The sequence below is a fragment of the Octopus bimaculoides genome, chromosome 2, assembly GCF_046866305.1.
Source record: "Octopus bimaculoides isolate indiv1 chromosome 2, ASM4686630v1, whole genome shotgun sequence".
Classification (NCBI taxonomy): Eukaryota; Metazoa; Mollusca; class Cephalopoda; order Octopoda; family Octopodidae; genus Octopus; species Octopus bimaculoides.
Window position 1 is genome coordinate 164,441,351 of NC_142929.1, and position 14,386 is coordinate 164,455,736.

The window sequence follows — 14,386 nt, forward strand, 5'->3', positions numbered from 1 at the left end:
AATTTCTCAACTATCTGCTAAGAGATTGCTAATTCAAACTTAGCCATTATTATTTAGTGCCTTTGATAGGAAAAGTCAGACCGCATTCTGGTTCAGAAATTGAAAGTATGCTCCATTTCTGACTACAGTCTCTAGCTGTTGGACAGAGATAGGGCCTGGCTGTGTGGTAGTATAATTTTACTGTATAACAGATGGAATAAATGTTGGTTACATCCTTACCAATCAGTATCTCACCGGTTTGAACAAACTTTCTGATAAAAATAAAAAATAAACATTTAACTGTAATATATATATATATATATATATATATATATATATATATTATGATTGACCGTTGACTGAACACTATTCAATTTTTTTTCTCCGTGTTTTTCTCCTTGTCTCCGTATTCTTTCTGTTGAAGAGCGTAGCTCGAAACGTCAAAGACTTTCCGTATTCCCGAGCGTCATACTAATATATACTTTTGTTATTTACACCACCTGTCCTCGTCTGTTGTTATTTTTTGTATATTCTCCCATATATATATATATATATATATATGTGTGTGTGTGTGTGTGTGCGTTTTTATATTATTAATAAATTCATAAACTTATCAATAATATTCTCAGGAAATCAAATTTTAAATTTTAGGTTTTTTTATATTTTAGACTTTATAATATTCATGCTTAATTATGCATAAATTTTTATACACATTTATATTCACATGTATCTTTATCTACATTCATATTTTTATACATATTTATATTTATATTTCGTATATTTTAAATTATAAATTTATTATATTACCATGTCATATTGGATATATATCTTTCGAAATATTAAATATTAATTTCCTGAGAATATTATTGATAAGTTTATGAATTTATTAATAATATAAAAACACATATATATATATTTATTTGCTCAAAATAATAGAGCACTCAATATAAGTTCAGTTACATATTCTTTTGGAATATTCCTATAAAAGTTTTATATATATATATATATATATCATCATCATCATCGTTTAACGTCCGCTTTCCATGCTAGCATGGGTTGGACGATTTGACTGAGGACTGGTGAAACCGGATGGCAACACCAGGCTCCAGTCTGATTTGGCAGAGTTTCTACAGCTGGATGCCCTTCCTAACGCCAACCACTCAGAGAGTGTAGTGGGTGCTTTTACGTGTCACCCGCACGAAAACGGCCACGCTCGAAATGGTGTCTTTTATGTGCCACCCGCACAAGCCAGTCCAGGGGCACTGGCAACGATCTCGCTCGAAAATCCTACAGGAGCCAGTCAGGCGGTACTGGCAACGGCCACGCTCAAAATGGTGCATCTCATGTGCCACCCGCACAAGAACCAGTCCAGGGGCACTGGCAACGATCTTACTTGGCTTGCCGGGTCTTCTCACGCACAGCCCATTTCCAAAGGTCTCGGTCCGTAGTCATCGCCTCGGTGAGGCCCAATGTACGAAGGTCTTGCCTCACCACCTCAGCCCAGGTCTTCCTGGGCCTACCTCTTCCACGGGTTCCCTCAACTGTTAGGGTGTGGCACTTTTTCACGCAGCTATCCTCCTCCATTCTCACCACATGTCCATACCAGCGCAATCGTCTCTCTTGCACGCCACAACTGATGCTTCTAATGTTCAGCTTTTCTCTCAAGATACTTACACTCTGACGGGTATTCACATTGACATTACACATCCAACGGAGCATACTGGCTTCATTCCTTGCGAGCTTACGTATGTCCTCAGCAGTTACAGCCCATGTTTCACTGCCATGTAGCATGGTTGTTCGTACGCATGCGTCATACAGTCTGCCTTTTACTCTGAGTGAGAGTCCCTTTGTCGCCAGCAGGGGTAAGAGCTCTCTAAACTTTGCCCAGGCTATTCTTATTCTAGCAGCTACACTTTCAGCGCACCCACCCCCACTACTAACTTGGTCGCCCAGATAGCGGAAGCTATCGACTACCTCTAGTTTTTCACCCTGGAATGAGATAGAAGTTGTTTCCTGTTTATTTGCAGTCTTTATTGCACCTGAACATCTGCCACAAACAAAAACTAACTTGCTAGTTAACCTGCCTTTGATGTTGCTGCACCTCTTATGTGTCCATAGCTTGCACCGGGTACATCTTATAGAGTTACTACCTACTCCTTTTCTACATACTGAGCAGGGCCATCTACCTGAAGGGGTTTGTGTTTTATCTACCTTCCTACTTATTAGGATTTTGGTTTTAGCTAGGTTGACTCTAAGGCCCTTCAATTCTAGACCTTGCTTCCACACCTGAAACTTCTCCTCTAGTTCTGATAGTGACTCCGCAATTAGGGCAAGGTCATCAGCATAGAGGAGCTCCCAGGGGCAACCTGTCTTGAACTCCTCTGTGATTGCCTGGAGGACTATGGTAAATAATAGGGGGCTGAGGACGGAACCTTGGTGGACCCCTACCTCTACCCGGAATTCATTGCTGTACTCATTTCCAACCCTCACCTTACTGGCCGCATCTCTGTACATGGCTCGCACAGCTCTCACTAGCCATTCTTCTATCCCAAGTTTCATCATTGACCACCAGATAAGGGATCGGGGGACCCTGTCAAAGGCTTTCTCCATGTCAACGAAAGCCAGGTACAGAGGTTTATCCTTGGCTAGGTATTTCTCTTGCAACTGTCTCACTAGAAATAAGGCATCAGTAGTGCTTTTACCTGGCACGAACCCAAACTGCATCTCATCTAAATTGATTCGCTCCCTAATTAGTTGGGCTATGACCCTCTCTGTAACTTTCATAACCTGATCTAACAGCTTGATGCCTCTGTAATTATTTGTATCTAAAGCGTCCCCTTTACCTTTGTAGCAGTTGACTATGATGCTGCTACACCAGTCATAGGGTATGACTCCTTCGTGTATCACCTGGTTCGTAATACGGGTGACTAGGCTATAGCCAACACTGCCAGATATTTTGAGCATCTCTGCAGTGATTCCTGATGGGCCGGGGGCTTTCCCGGTCTTCATACTCTTAATTGCTTTATCTACCCTGGTACTATCAACTCGGATAGCTGGTCCCTCTATTGGGTCGACATAAGGCAGGCTCTCTTTCTCCCATTCATTCTCTTTATTAAGCAATCTATCGTAGTGGCATCTCCAGACCTCTTTCTTTGCATCCTCATTTAATGCAAGCGTACCATCATCCATGCGAACACATTTCTCTCCTACAACATCACTATTCTCTCTCCTACACTGTCTTGCAACCCGAAATACCTCGAGTCTTTGGTCCTCACGGCGCAGAACATTGGCAAATCTTTCCTTATCTGCTTCCCCTCTGGCTAAATAAACCTGTCGCCTAGCCTCCCTTCTGGCACATTGGTACAATTCCCTGCTACCACCGTTCTTCCAGTCCTTCCAAGCTTGTTTCTTTTGTCTAATAGCCCTGTCTACCTCCTTGTTCCACCACCACGTTACTCTGGGTTGGGAGGGGACCTTACACCACCCACAAATCTGGTCGGTGGCTTTCAACAGGTTGTCCCGCAGAAATCTCCAATTGTCTTCCACGTTGTATGATGCTATATCCCCTTCTATTTCGTTAAATGCTTCAAGTAACTTGTCTCTAAGTCTCTGTCCGTTTGCAGGGTCTTTAAGCTTCCACACCCTTCTTCTCCAAGCCTGTCTAATTCTGGGCACCCATTTTGCCTTGATCCCAAAGTCGCTAACTACTAATCTATGTTGTGGGGTACATTCTTCGCCAGGGTAGGTTTTGGCATTTATAAGCCGCCCTCTTTCCCTATTTCTGGCGAGGATGTAGTCGATTTGGCTAGAGTGTCTGCCGGAGCGGTAGGTGACTAGGTGACTGGCAGGTTTCCTGAAGTTGGTATTGCAGACCATAAGATTGGTTGCATCACAGAACTCCAGCAGTCTGGTTCCCTCCTCGTTGCGGGAACCGAAGCCATAGCCTCCATGTATGCCATGGAAGCCCCCAGCACGACGTCCGACATGACCGTTGAAGTCTCCAGCCACAAAGAGAAGGTCCCTGTCACTCGTCGACGAGGTAGTTTGCAAGAGGGTGTCATAGAATTGGTCTTTCAGACCATCTGGTAGCCCAGGTTGAGGTGCATAGGCTGAGATGACAGTAGCTAATCTATGATGAAGCACTAGTCTGATCTTAAGTACTCTGTCACTTACTCTAACGACCTCGATTACCTTATCCACCCATTTCTCCGCTAGAAGTATTCCTACGCCCCCGACCCCGTCAGTGTTCCCTGCCCAGAAAATCTTGTACCTGTGTTCTTTGCCTGTGAGGAACCTTGCAGAACCTCCTCTCCATCTTACTTCCTGGATGCAGCACATATCTACGCATCTCCGTTCAAGCATCTCAACAATTTCACCAGATCTACCTTTCAGCGTGCCGACGTTGAGAGTGCCAATCCTAACAGTATGGGTGTTGGGGGTGTGGGCCTGTATCCTGGGAAGAGGAAAAGCAGTGTCGTGTACCTGAAAAGAAAACTTGCAATTGGAAGAATTCATAAGCAAAACATTACCTACAACCTGCAAACATTTCTCAACCTTAATGCGCTACCCAAAGGTAGGGGAGAGGATGGCCAAGGCCACTAGATGGGTTCCGGGAGACAGCCGAGGTTGACAGGATGACAAAGGGATGAACTTCCGGTGGAGGGGGCGGGATGACAGAGGAATGAACTTCCGGTGGAGGGGGTGGGATGACAGAGGAATGAACTTCCGGTGGAGGGGGTGGGATGACAGAGGAATGAACTTCCGGTGGAGGGGGTGGGATGACAGAGGAATGAACTTCCGGTGGAGGGGTGGGATGACAGAGGAATGAACTTCCGGTGGAGGGGGTGGGATGACAGAGGAATGAACTTCCGGTGGAGGGGGTGGGATGGCAGAGGAATGAACTTCCGGTGGAGGGGGTGGGATGGCAGAGGAATGAACTTCCGGTGGAGGGGGTGGGATGACAGAGGAATGAACTTCCGGTGGAGGGGGTGGGATGACAGAGGAATGAACTTCCGGTGGAGGGGGTGGGATGACAGAGGAATGAACTTCCGGTGGAGGGGGTGGGATGGCAGAGGAATGAACTTCCGGTGGAGGGGGTGGGATGACAGAGGAATGAACTTCCGGTGGAGGGGGTGGGATGACAGAGGAATGAACTTCCGGTGGAGGGGGTGGGATGACAGAGGAATGAACTTCCGGTGGAGGGGGTGGGATGACAGAGGAATGAACTTCCGGTGGAGGGGGTGGGATGACAGAGGAATGAACTTCCGGTGGAGGGGGTGGGATGACAGAGGAATGAACTTCCGGTGGAGGGGGTGGGATGACAGAGGGATGACAGACGAATGAACTTCCGGTGGAGGGGGTGGGAGGGCGGGTTACCGCCAGCGAGTAGATAGGGCTCTTAATTGTAGATTTTAAATATTTGAGAGACAACAATGCATAAATCGTAATTTTTAAAAAGAGCAATGAATTCTGGGTGATTAGAATATAACGTAGCATGAATTTAGGAAGCTTAGAAAATGAATAAGCATGAATTTAAGACAACAACTGAATTCAATTGAATTTCATGGAGAGAAACAAGATAAATAATAAGGGACAAAACTAAAGCGCAAGGTATTGAGATGTTTGAGGCCGTAAATAAATAAAAATCTCTATCTTATCTGCATCTTGGGTATTTCGTCGTAGTACGTCAGCGAGATAATTTAGAATGGGTTTCTCATTTATATATAGCCAGAACCTGAAGACCTTAAAGGAAAAACTACGAAGGGGAGAGAGAGGATGGAGGGGTAGACAGAGGCATGGCGGGAGAAAAGATCATCATCATATATATATATAAAGAGAGAGAGAGAGAGAGAGGGGGGACCAGTCAAGCAGCACATCACGCTGTAATTCTTGGGCTGAGAAATCAACACTTAAAAGCCATAATTTTAAGGAGCGATAAGAATTTTTGAATAAAGGAAAATGGGTAGTGGTGGTGGGTAGGTACCGCCAGCGAGTAGAGAGGGCTCTTAATTGTAGATTTTAAATATTTGAGAGACAACAATGCATAAATCGTAATTTTTTAAAAGAGCAATGAATTCTGGGTGATTAGAATATAACGTAGCATGAATTTAGGAAGCTTAGAAAATGAATAAGCATGAATTTAAGACAACAACTGAATTCAATTGAATTTCATGGAGAGAAACAAGATAAATAATAAGGGACAAAACTAAAGCGCAAGGTATTGAGATGTTTGAGTAGATAGGGCTCTTAATTGTAGATTTTAAATATTTGAGAGACAACAATGCATAAATCGTAATTTTTAAAAAGAGCAATGAATTCTGGGTGATTAGAATATAACGTAGCATGAATTTAGGAAGCTTAGAAAATGAATAAGCATGAATTTAAGACAACAACTGAATTCAATTGAATTTCATGGAGAGAAACAAGATAAATAATAAGGGACAAAACTAAAGCGCAAGGTATTGAGATGTTTGAGGCCGTAAATAAATAAAAATCTCTATCTTATCTGCATCTTGGGTATTTCGTCGTAGTACGTCAGCGAGATAATTTAGAATGGGTTTCTCATTTATATATAGCCAGAACCTGAAGACCTTAAAGGAAAAACTACGAAGGGGAGAGAGAGGATGGAGGGGTAGACAGAGGCATGGCGGGAGAAAAGATCATCATCATATATATATATAAAGAGAGAGAGAGAGAGAGAGGGGGGACCAGTCAAGCAGCACATCACGCTGTAATTCTTGGGCTGAGAAATCAACACTTAAAAGCCATAATTTTAAGGAGCGATAAGAATTTTTGAATAAAGGAAAATGGGTAGTGGTGGTGGGTAGGTACCGCCAGCGAGTAGAGAGGGCTCTTAATTGTAGATTTTAAATATTTGAGAGACAACAATGCATAAATCGTAATTTTTTAAAAGAGCAATGAATTCTGGGTGATTAGAATATAACGTAGCATGAATTTAGGAAGCTTAGAAAATGAATAAGCATGAATTTAAGACAACAACTGAATTCAATTGAATTTCATGGAGAGAAACAAGATAAATAATAAGGGACAAAACTAAAGTGCAAGGTATTGAGATGTTTGAGTAGATAGGGCTCTTAATTGTAGATTTTAAATATTTGAGAGACAACAATGCATAAATCGTAATTTTTTAAAAGAGCAATGAATTCTGGGTGATTAGAATATAACGTAGCATGAATTTAGGAAGCTTAGAAAATGAATAAGCATGAATTTAAGACAACAACTGAATTCAATTGAATTTCATGGAGAGAAACAAGATAAATAATAAGGGACAAAACTAAAGCGCAAGGTATTGAGATGTTTGAGGCCGTAAATAAATAAAAATCTCTATCTTATCTGCATCTTGGGTATTTCGTCGTAGTACGTCAGCGAGATAATTTAGAATGGGTTTCTCATTTATATATAGCCAGAACCTGAAGACCTTAAAGGAAAAACTACGAAGGGGAGAGAGAGGATGGAGGGGTAGACAGAGGCATGGCGGGAGAAAAGATCATCATCATATATATATATAAAGAGAGAGAGAGAGAGAGAGGGGGGACCAGTCAAGCAGCACATCACGCTGTAATTCTTGGGCTGAGAAATCAACACTTAAAAGCCATAATTTTAAGGAGCGATAAGAATTTTTGAATAAAGGAAAATGGGTAGTGGTGGTGGGTAGGTACCGCCAGCGAGTAGAGAGGGCTCTTAATTGTAGATTTTAAATATTTGAGAGACAACAATGCATAAATCGTAATTTTTTAAAAGAGCAATGAATTCTGGGTGATTAGAATATAACATAGCATGAATTTAGGAAGCTTAGAAAATGAATAAGCATGAATTTAAGACAACAACTGAATTCAATTGAATTTCATGGAGAGAAACAAGATAAATAATAAGGGACAAAACTAAAGCGCAAGGTATTGAGATGTTTGAGTAGATAGGGCTCTTAATTGTAGATTTTAAATATTTGAGAGACAACAATGCATAAATCGTAATTTTTAAAAGAGCAATGAATTCTGGGTGATTAGAATATAACGTAGCATGAATTTAGGAAGCTTAGAAAATGAATAAGCATGAATTTAAGACAACAACTGAATTCAATTGAATTTCATGGAGAGAAACAAGATAAATAATAAGGGACAAAACTAAAGCGCAAGGTATTGAGATGTTTGAGGCCGTAAATAAATAAATAAAATATATATATATATATATATATATTACAGTTAAATGTTTATATATATACATATACTTATTAGTAAATATCTTTACAAATTGTCCTATATTGATAAGGCCTTTGGTTTGCTTTCTTACTCTTAGTAAATTCCTAATATATATACATATATATACTTTATTTGTGTATTAAGGTTACCATTAGTTTCATGTTAAGAAAATAGCTTAACAATTTTTCCAGCCAATCACATGGAGAAATTAGTGTTCATGTTCATTTTGGCCAAACTAGATAGATAGATAGATAGATATTTTGTTTGTTTTATGTCAGTTCTTCCTTGTTAGCATACCTTAGATATGTGTACCATTGAAGCATTGTTTTACACCCAGATGCCTTTCCTGTTGCTAACCCTTATCTGTTTCTCAGAGAAGGGATATCTTATTCCCCTCCTCTTTGGAAGTGCAAAACCAGCTGTCAACCTGTTGACATGAAAAATGACAGTAGTGCCACTGCCTGTAGCTTAGCAATTTTCAGGGAAGCACAAACACACACACATGCACATTCTTTCAGTTTCTGTCTATCAAATTCACTCACAAGGCTTTGGTCAGCTTAGTAGGAGACACCCAAGCTGCTGAACCTAAGACCATATGGCAAGTGAGGAAGTGAACTTTTTAACCACATAGCCATAGCAACTAAATACATTTCCATCAAACTGACATAAAAGTGAAGGTAATATTATGTAGCATAAAACAGGAAAACAATAATGTGTATGTAGTGTATATATCTATAATAATAAATGTGAAATTCTGTCTATCTGGGACCCCTGTATCTCAGTCTACATTTGCTCTACACAGACATATTATACCTTCTTGGAATCAGGATGATCCTGGGATTGAAAATCTGCCCTTTATTTGGTTCTTGAATATCCAACATTGGGATCTGATTTAAAAGCATTTGGGTTGCTATTTCTAGCAGGTAAAGCTTGGTTGATTCATGCTATCTTGGTTAACTTTTGTCAGATGACATCAGAGATGAAGGGGGAGAGAAATGACATTCACTTTGTTAATTTCATGTTGAGACAAATTGGCCAACAATTGGAATTCAACTTGGGATTGGAACAATAGAATGATTGCATTACAGAATTAATTCCCATCTGTCCTTAACCTCTAATCAAACACCACTGAAGCATATAGTAATTATAGATGTATTATTGTCATGCTATTTAGGTTTCTGTAGTTTGGGACTACAGGCTCAATTAACCCTTTGCAGGAGCGTTTTGCATTCACGTGAACTCCCTACTCCTGCATCCTGGGCAATCCTCTACTATCCCATTTATATTCACATCCTTATATCTTGAGAGTATGCCCTAGCACATCACCACCATCTCTCTTGCTCTCTCTCTCTCTCATAACCATGTAACTCCTTTGTAGCCAAACACCAGTTTCTGCCCCTTTGTCATACTCTAACTTCTCATCACCTGGCACAAAGCCATCTCCTGCAGTACCACCCCCTCTCAAAGGATCTTTGCTTTGCAAGTTACTTAGCAACCTCACTGGTGCTAGTGCCATGTAAAGAGCACCCGGTCCACTCTGTAAAGTGGTTGGCAGTAGGAAGGATATCCAACTATAAAAACCATGCCAAAGCAGGCAGTAGGGCTTGGTATAGTCTCCTTGCTGGCCAACTCCTGTCAAACCATCCAATACATGCCAGCATGGAAGACAGATGTTAAACGGTGGTGATGATGATGACAATAATGACAATGATAAATACATACACATGTACATAGATGCACAATAAAATGTTCAGGCTATTTACAATGTTTACATTTAAGCTACATTTTAGTTTTATCCACAGACACAAGTGAATAAGTAGATGACGACATTAGAATGAATGTTCCAAAGTTGAATCTGTTTTGTGATCATGTACATATCCAAGAATAAGAACTTGATGACACTCAGACATTAAATCAATCGAAAGTGTCTAAATGTATACATTGTAACTATTATAAAGATTACGATTTTCCAGACTAATAAGCTAATCTTACCAACTATTTGTCCCAGACATTTTGACATTGTTCTGTTTTTGTTTTGTTTCGTTCCAGAAAATTTAGTTCAAGTCATGTAGTGTAGTGAATCACAGGAATTATGGGATTGGAGAAATCTGTTTTGTTCTGTGACTGGCTTTCATTTTGTTAATGGGAGAAGGAGATTTTATATATTAGCTAATTGGTACTATTACTTTGCCTCAAGTCAACCCTTGTCTAAGAGACCTATCATCAAAAGCTTCCTAATTTAACAATCCTTTCCTTCTCTCATGCATTGCTTAAGGTTACATTATCTAATATGTAATTTGAGAAAGATTTGACTGGTATTTCTATCATGTTGAGCAATCTTTGTTGGCTTGTGTATTGGTTAGGTTTACTTGTCAGCAGGAAAAGAACAGAAAACTGTGTGTATGCATTCTGCTGTGTATGACTGGTATTTTAGAGTGTCATATTCTTTGCTTTAACTTTCAAGACAGTGGAGTTAATCTGAGTCCAGCAACATCCAATGAAGCCTTTCTGCTTCAACTTTTTTTTTAAATCCATAAACTATAGATGTACTTTGGAGAGTCTAGTGCCAAACTTTGGTATTGAAAGCTATACCAATCCCTGAACTGAACACTACTGCATCGTATTGAAAGTACTACCTTCCCCATGCAGAATTAAGACCCAATATTGTAACTGCTAAGGGTTCAGAGGCCTACAACTTTTCAATATCTTACCTAAAAACTGAAGGGGTCTACAAAATATAGATAGTAAATGAGTAAAGAGACATATATATTCATCTCTAAAGATGAGGTTAAGAATCTATGAAATGATAATATCTCACACCAGATATTTAGAGACAAAATATTATAGTTTCCTTTATATTTGGTTGGCAATCAAAAATAAATCTTTCAATGCCATTTTGTCTTGTTGCAAAAATTTTGAAGGTTTTTTCCTTCATCAAGGACATATTTTATATCATACGTGCATTAGTAAATGTTAACTGAAAGTGAGAGATGTGCATTCATTAAGTAGCTGAGAGTCTTGTTACTAGAGGCACTTACATTTTGTTGGTTGCTGGTTCAGAGCTGGAAAATCTCAATTTATGAAAATTACTTCCTCTGTATATATATGTATTTTAGGAAAAGGAAATGAGAAGTTATGACAATCATATCTTCAATGAAGTTTAGAGGGGATGTAATTGTCACTGCCCCAATCAGTTTACTTGAAATCTACCTCTTAAGTGCCTGTTATATATTGTAATTTGTATCTTCTATGATTTTAATTTGTTTTGTGTCATGTGGGAAAATATTGCTCATGGTTTACTAGTACTATTATTATTTAAAATAATGATTTCTAACTCAGGAACAAAACCATAATGGGGGTGCATTATTGTCAATTAGATCTAATCTGTTGCTCAGTTTAACATCACTACCTGGTCCTTGGATGTTTGTAGTAGAATCTACTCTTTTGTAAGCATTCAGACCTGGTCTAAGTTAAAAATGTTAACTCAATGCACAGTCCATGTGTTGCAGTTTCTGCATCCTTTCTTCACACCAGTTTCCAAAAGACTTCCTCTTCTGACTAATCCATAACACTGCTTCTTATTTTATTTCCACTGTTCAAATATTTCTTCCATCTTTTTCTCTCTCTCTCTCTCTTACTTCTTTTCTCTCCCACACATCTTGCTTGCTCCACCCCTTTTGCAAACACATCTTCCTTGCTACACCTCCAAGACAGACATCATCTCTTCCTCTCTTTTTCACTTACACCTCTCCACACACACACCTTCCTTGTCCCACCCTATTGTAGACACTCTCTTTCTCTGTCATCTCTCTCTTTTTTTTTTTTTTGCTTCACCTCTGTTGCAAGCACTCTTTGCTCCACCCCTACAAAGATAGCAAGTCCACCTCCTCTACCTCTTCATATATGCTTTTCAGATACTCCACAAGAAGCTAACTTTCTTTAAATTCTTCCATTACATCATTCGGTAGAACTAATTCCAAAGTTTTGTTTTATAACTTTAGTACCATTTGTTGTAAAAGAAAGTCAGACAACCCAATGTGGGAACCATTAATTATTTATCATTAATTATATGGAAAAGTGCTGGTGTGGAGGACAGAGTGGGTAGTCGGTAACATTTACCTTGCTACGTCTACTCACCTGACATTCAGTCTTTTAACTGCCACTTTTTCCCTGTCTTCAATTAACTGTTATAGAATGCCAAGAACTTATTACCAAGGTGTTGTTGACCTTTCTTTTTCCTACAGGATCAATGGGCTGGTATCAGACATTTGATAATGCTTCACTTATCTCCATTCCATGAATTATAATTGATTTGATCTTCTGTTTCTTGTGTTCTTGCTTTCTGTGATAACTGAGGAGAAAATATCAGAGGAAATCTAATTTATAAGTAGTTACTTGTATAAGATAATCACATACATACATCATCTGCATCAACATTACTATCACTTTTTAAATTCTACAGAGGCACCTCTCTATGGTCATTCTACCTGCTAGAAATATCAAACAAATTCTTTCTTGCCCTTGCGCTATCATTTTAAAAAGGAAGAACACTTTGCATAACGTAGTTCCCAATATACAAAAGATTGGGTGGTCACTGCTAGAATGCTTTTGATCATAGGTCTACTCAATCTAGGTTGATCTGGGAGCTAAACATCAACTACAGCATGGTTGTATCCTTTTTTCTGACAGTCCACCTCCTTCCAGTAAGATACCAGCTTGAACCAACTTCACCCAAATGCCTCCAGTGTTCACATTTCCTTGTTTACACCATTACGCACTGATTCTTATCTGAATTTATATTTTATGAATGAAATGCAAATATATCTGTGTAGAACTTTGGAAAACTATAAATCTTGCCCAAATGATAAAGATTTAGTTCCAGATGTGGCACACACCAAAGAAGGTTTAGAGAATAAATATATTTAATGTTATACTTTGCTCATCCTCACTCTTTTGTTTTACATTTTATTATGAAGCAGGACAGAATCTGTATGGGCGATGTTAGCTTTAACTTATGAGTAATATTACCCTCAAGTAGCATGTTATGGTACCACCAACCTCCAGGTAATGTTATTCCAATTACAAGCAATATTACTCTCAAGCTACATGCCTGTAATCTAGTTACAGGCATGTTACCTCAAAGTGCAAATAGTGTTTCTCCAGTTACAGGCAATGTTACTCCAACTAGTGCAATGTTGCTGTAAGTTACAAGACTTGCTACCCCATGCTACAAGCAATGTTAGTCCTTATCTATATGCAGGGTTACCCCACCAATTTAGTGTTTCGTAACATTTCACTTCAGGTTCCCACCTTACTTAAAAGATATATTCCTCACTTAAAAGATATATTTTTTGCTTTATTTTAAAATAACAAACATTGGGTTATAAACTAAGAAATTAATAAGTAAACTTTCTTTATTTTAATAAACTTATTCACCCTTTGGACTTGAAATTCTTCAGAGTAGGAGGGGGAATAAGTGCATCCCTGTTGAGAAACACTGCCCTAGTCTACAGGCCATGCTACCACAATTATAAGTCATCTCGTGTTACCTATAAGTCATGTCAAGTTAGTGTTAATGTATTAAATGAAAGAAGGATGAAGAAGTTAACTAGAACTAATTATGTGATGAGGAAAAAAAAATTTTAATGATTGACATTATTTTGATAACTTTGTTAAGTATGGGAGACAATTCCAAATATGTTCTGGATTTCACTGTACTTGTAGTAATGAAAGAACGACTAAGTAAATATACAAGATTGCACATTGGTTGACACAGAACAATAAAATTGTTTAGAAAATAATAAATTCAAAGATGCATGAAAAACAGTAATTAAGTTAATGTTAACATATTTAACCCTTTTGATACCAACCCGCCTGAAACCGCTTCTGGCTCTGTAGTACAAATGTCTTGCTTTCAAGAGTTCTGAATTAAAATGGCCTCTCTGAATAATTAGCACTAGAGGGTGCCCCAAGATGATTGATAATGTTTTGACATCTATTTCCTAAAGAAAAGATTTTCCTGGGTATATTACAGTGAAAATGACCTTTTTGCAGGTCAAATATGTCACAAACATATTTGAACTGATTTAAAAGTTTGTATACTATATAAAATATTTTTTTAAATATAAACAGTCTACAAGTTATGAATGTCCAACTTACAAGTATCTGTAGTTATGAACTGACCTCCTTAA

At 38.9% G+C, this 14,386-nt stretch overlaps 1 protein-coding gene across 1 annotated transcript in view; it reads left to right on the forward strand.

Moving 5' to 3' along the window:
- Nucleotides 1-14,386, forward strand: part of LOC106875271 (14 kDa phosphohistidine phosphatase) — a 76,041-nt gene that overhangs the window by 51,884 nt on the left and 9,771 nt on the right. The window lies entirely within an intron of this gene.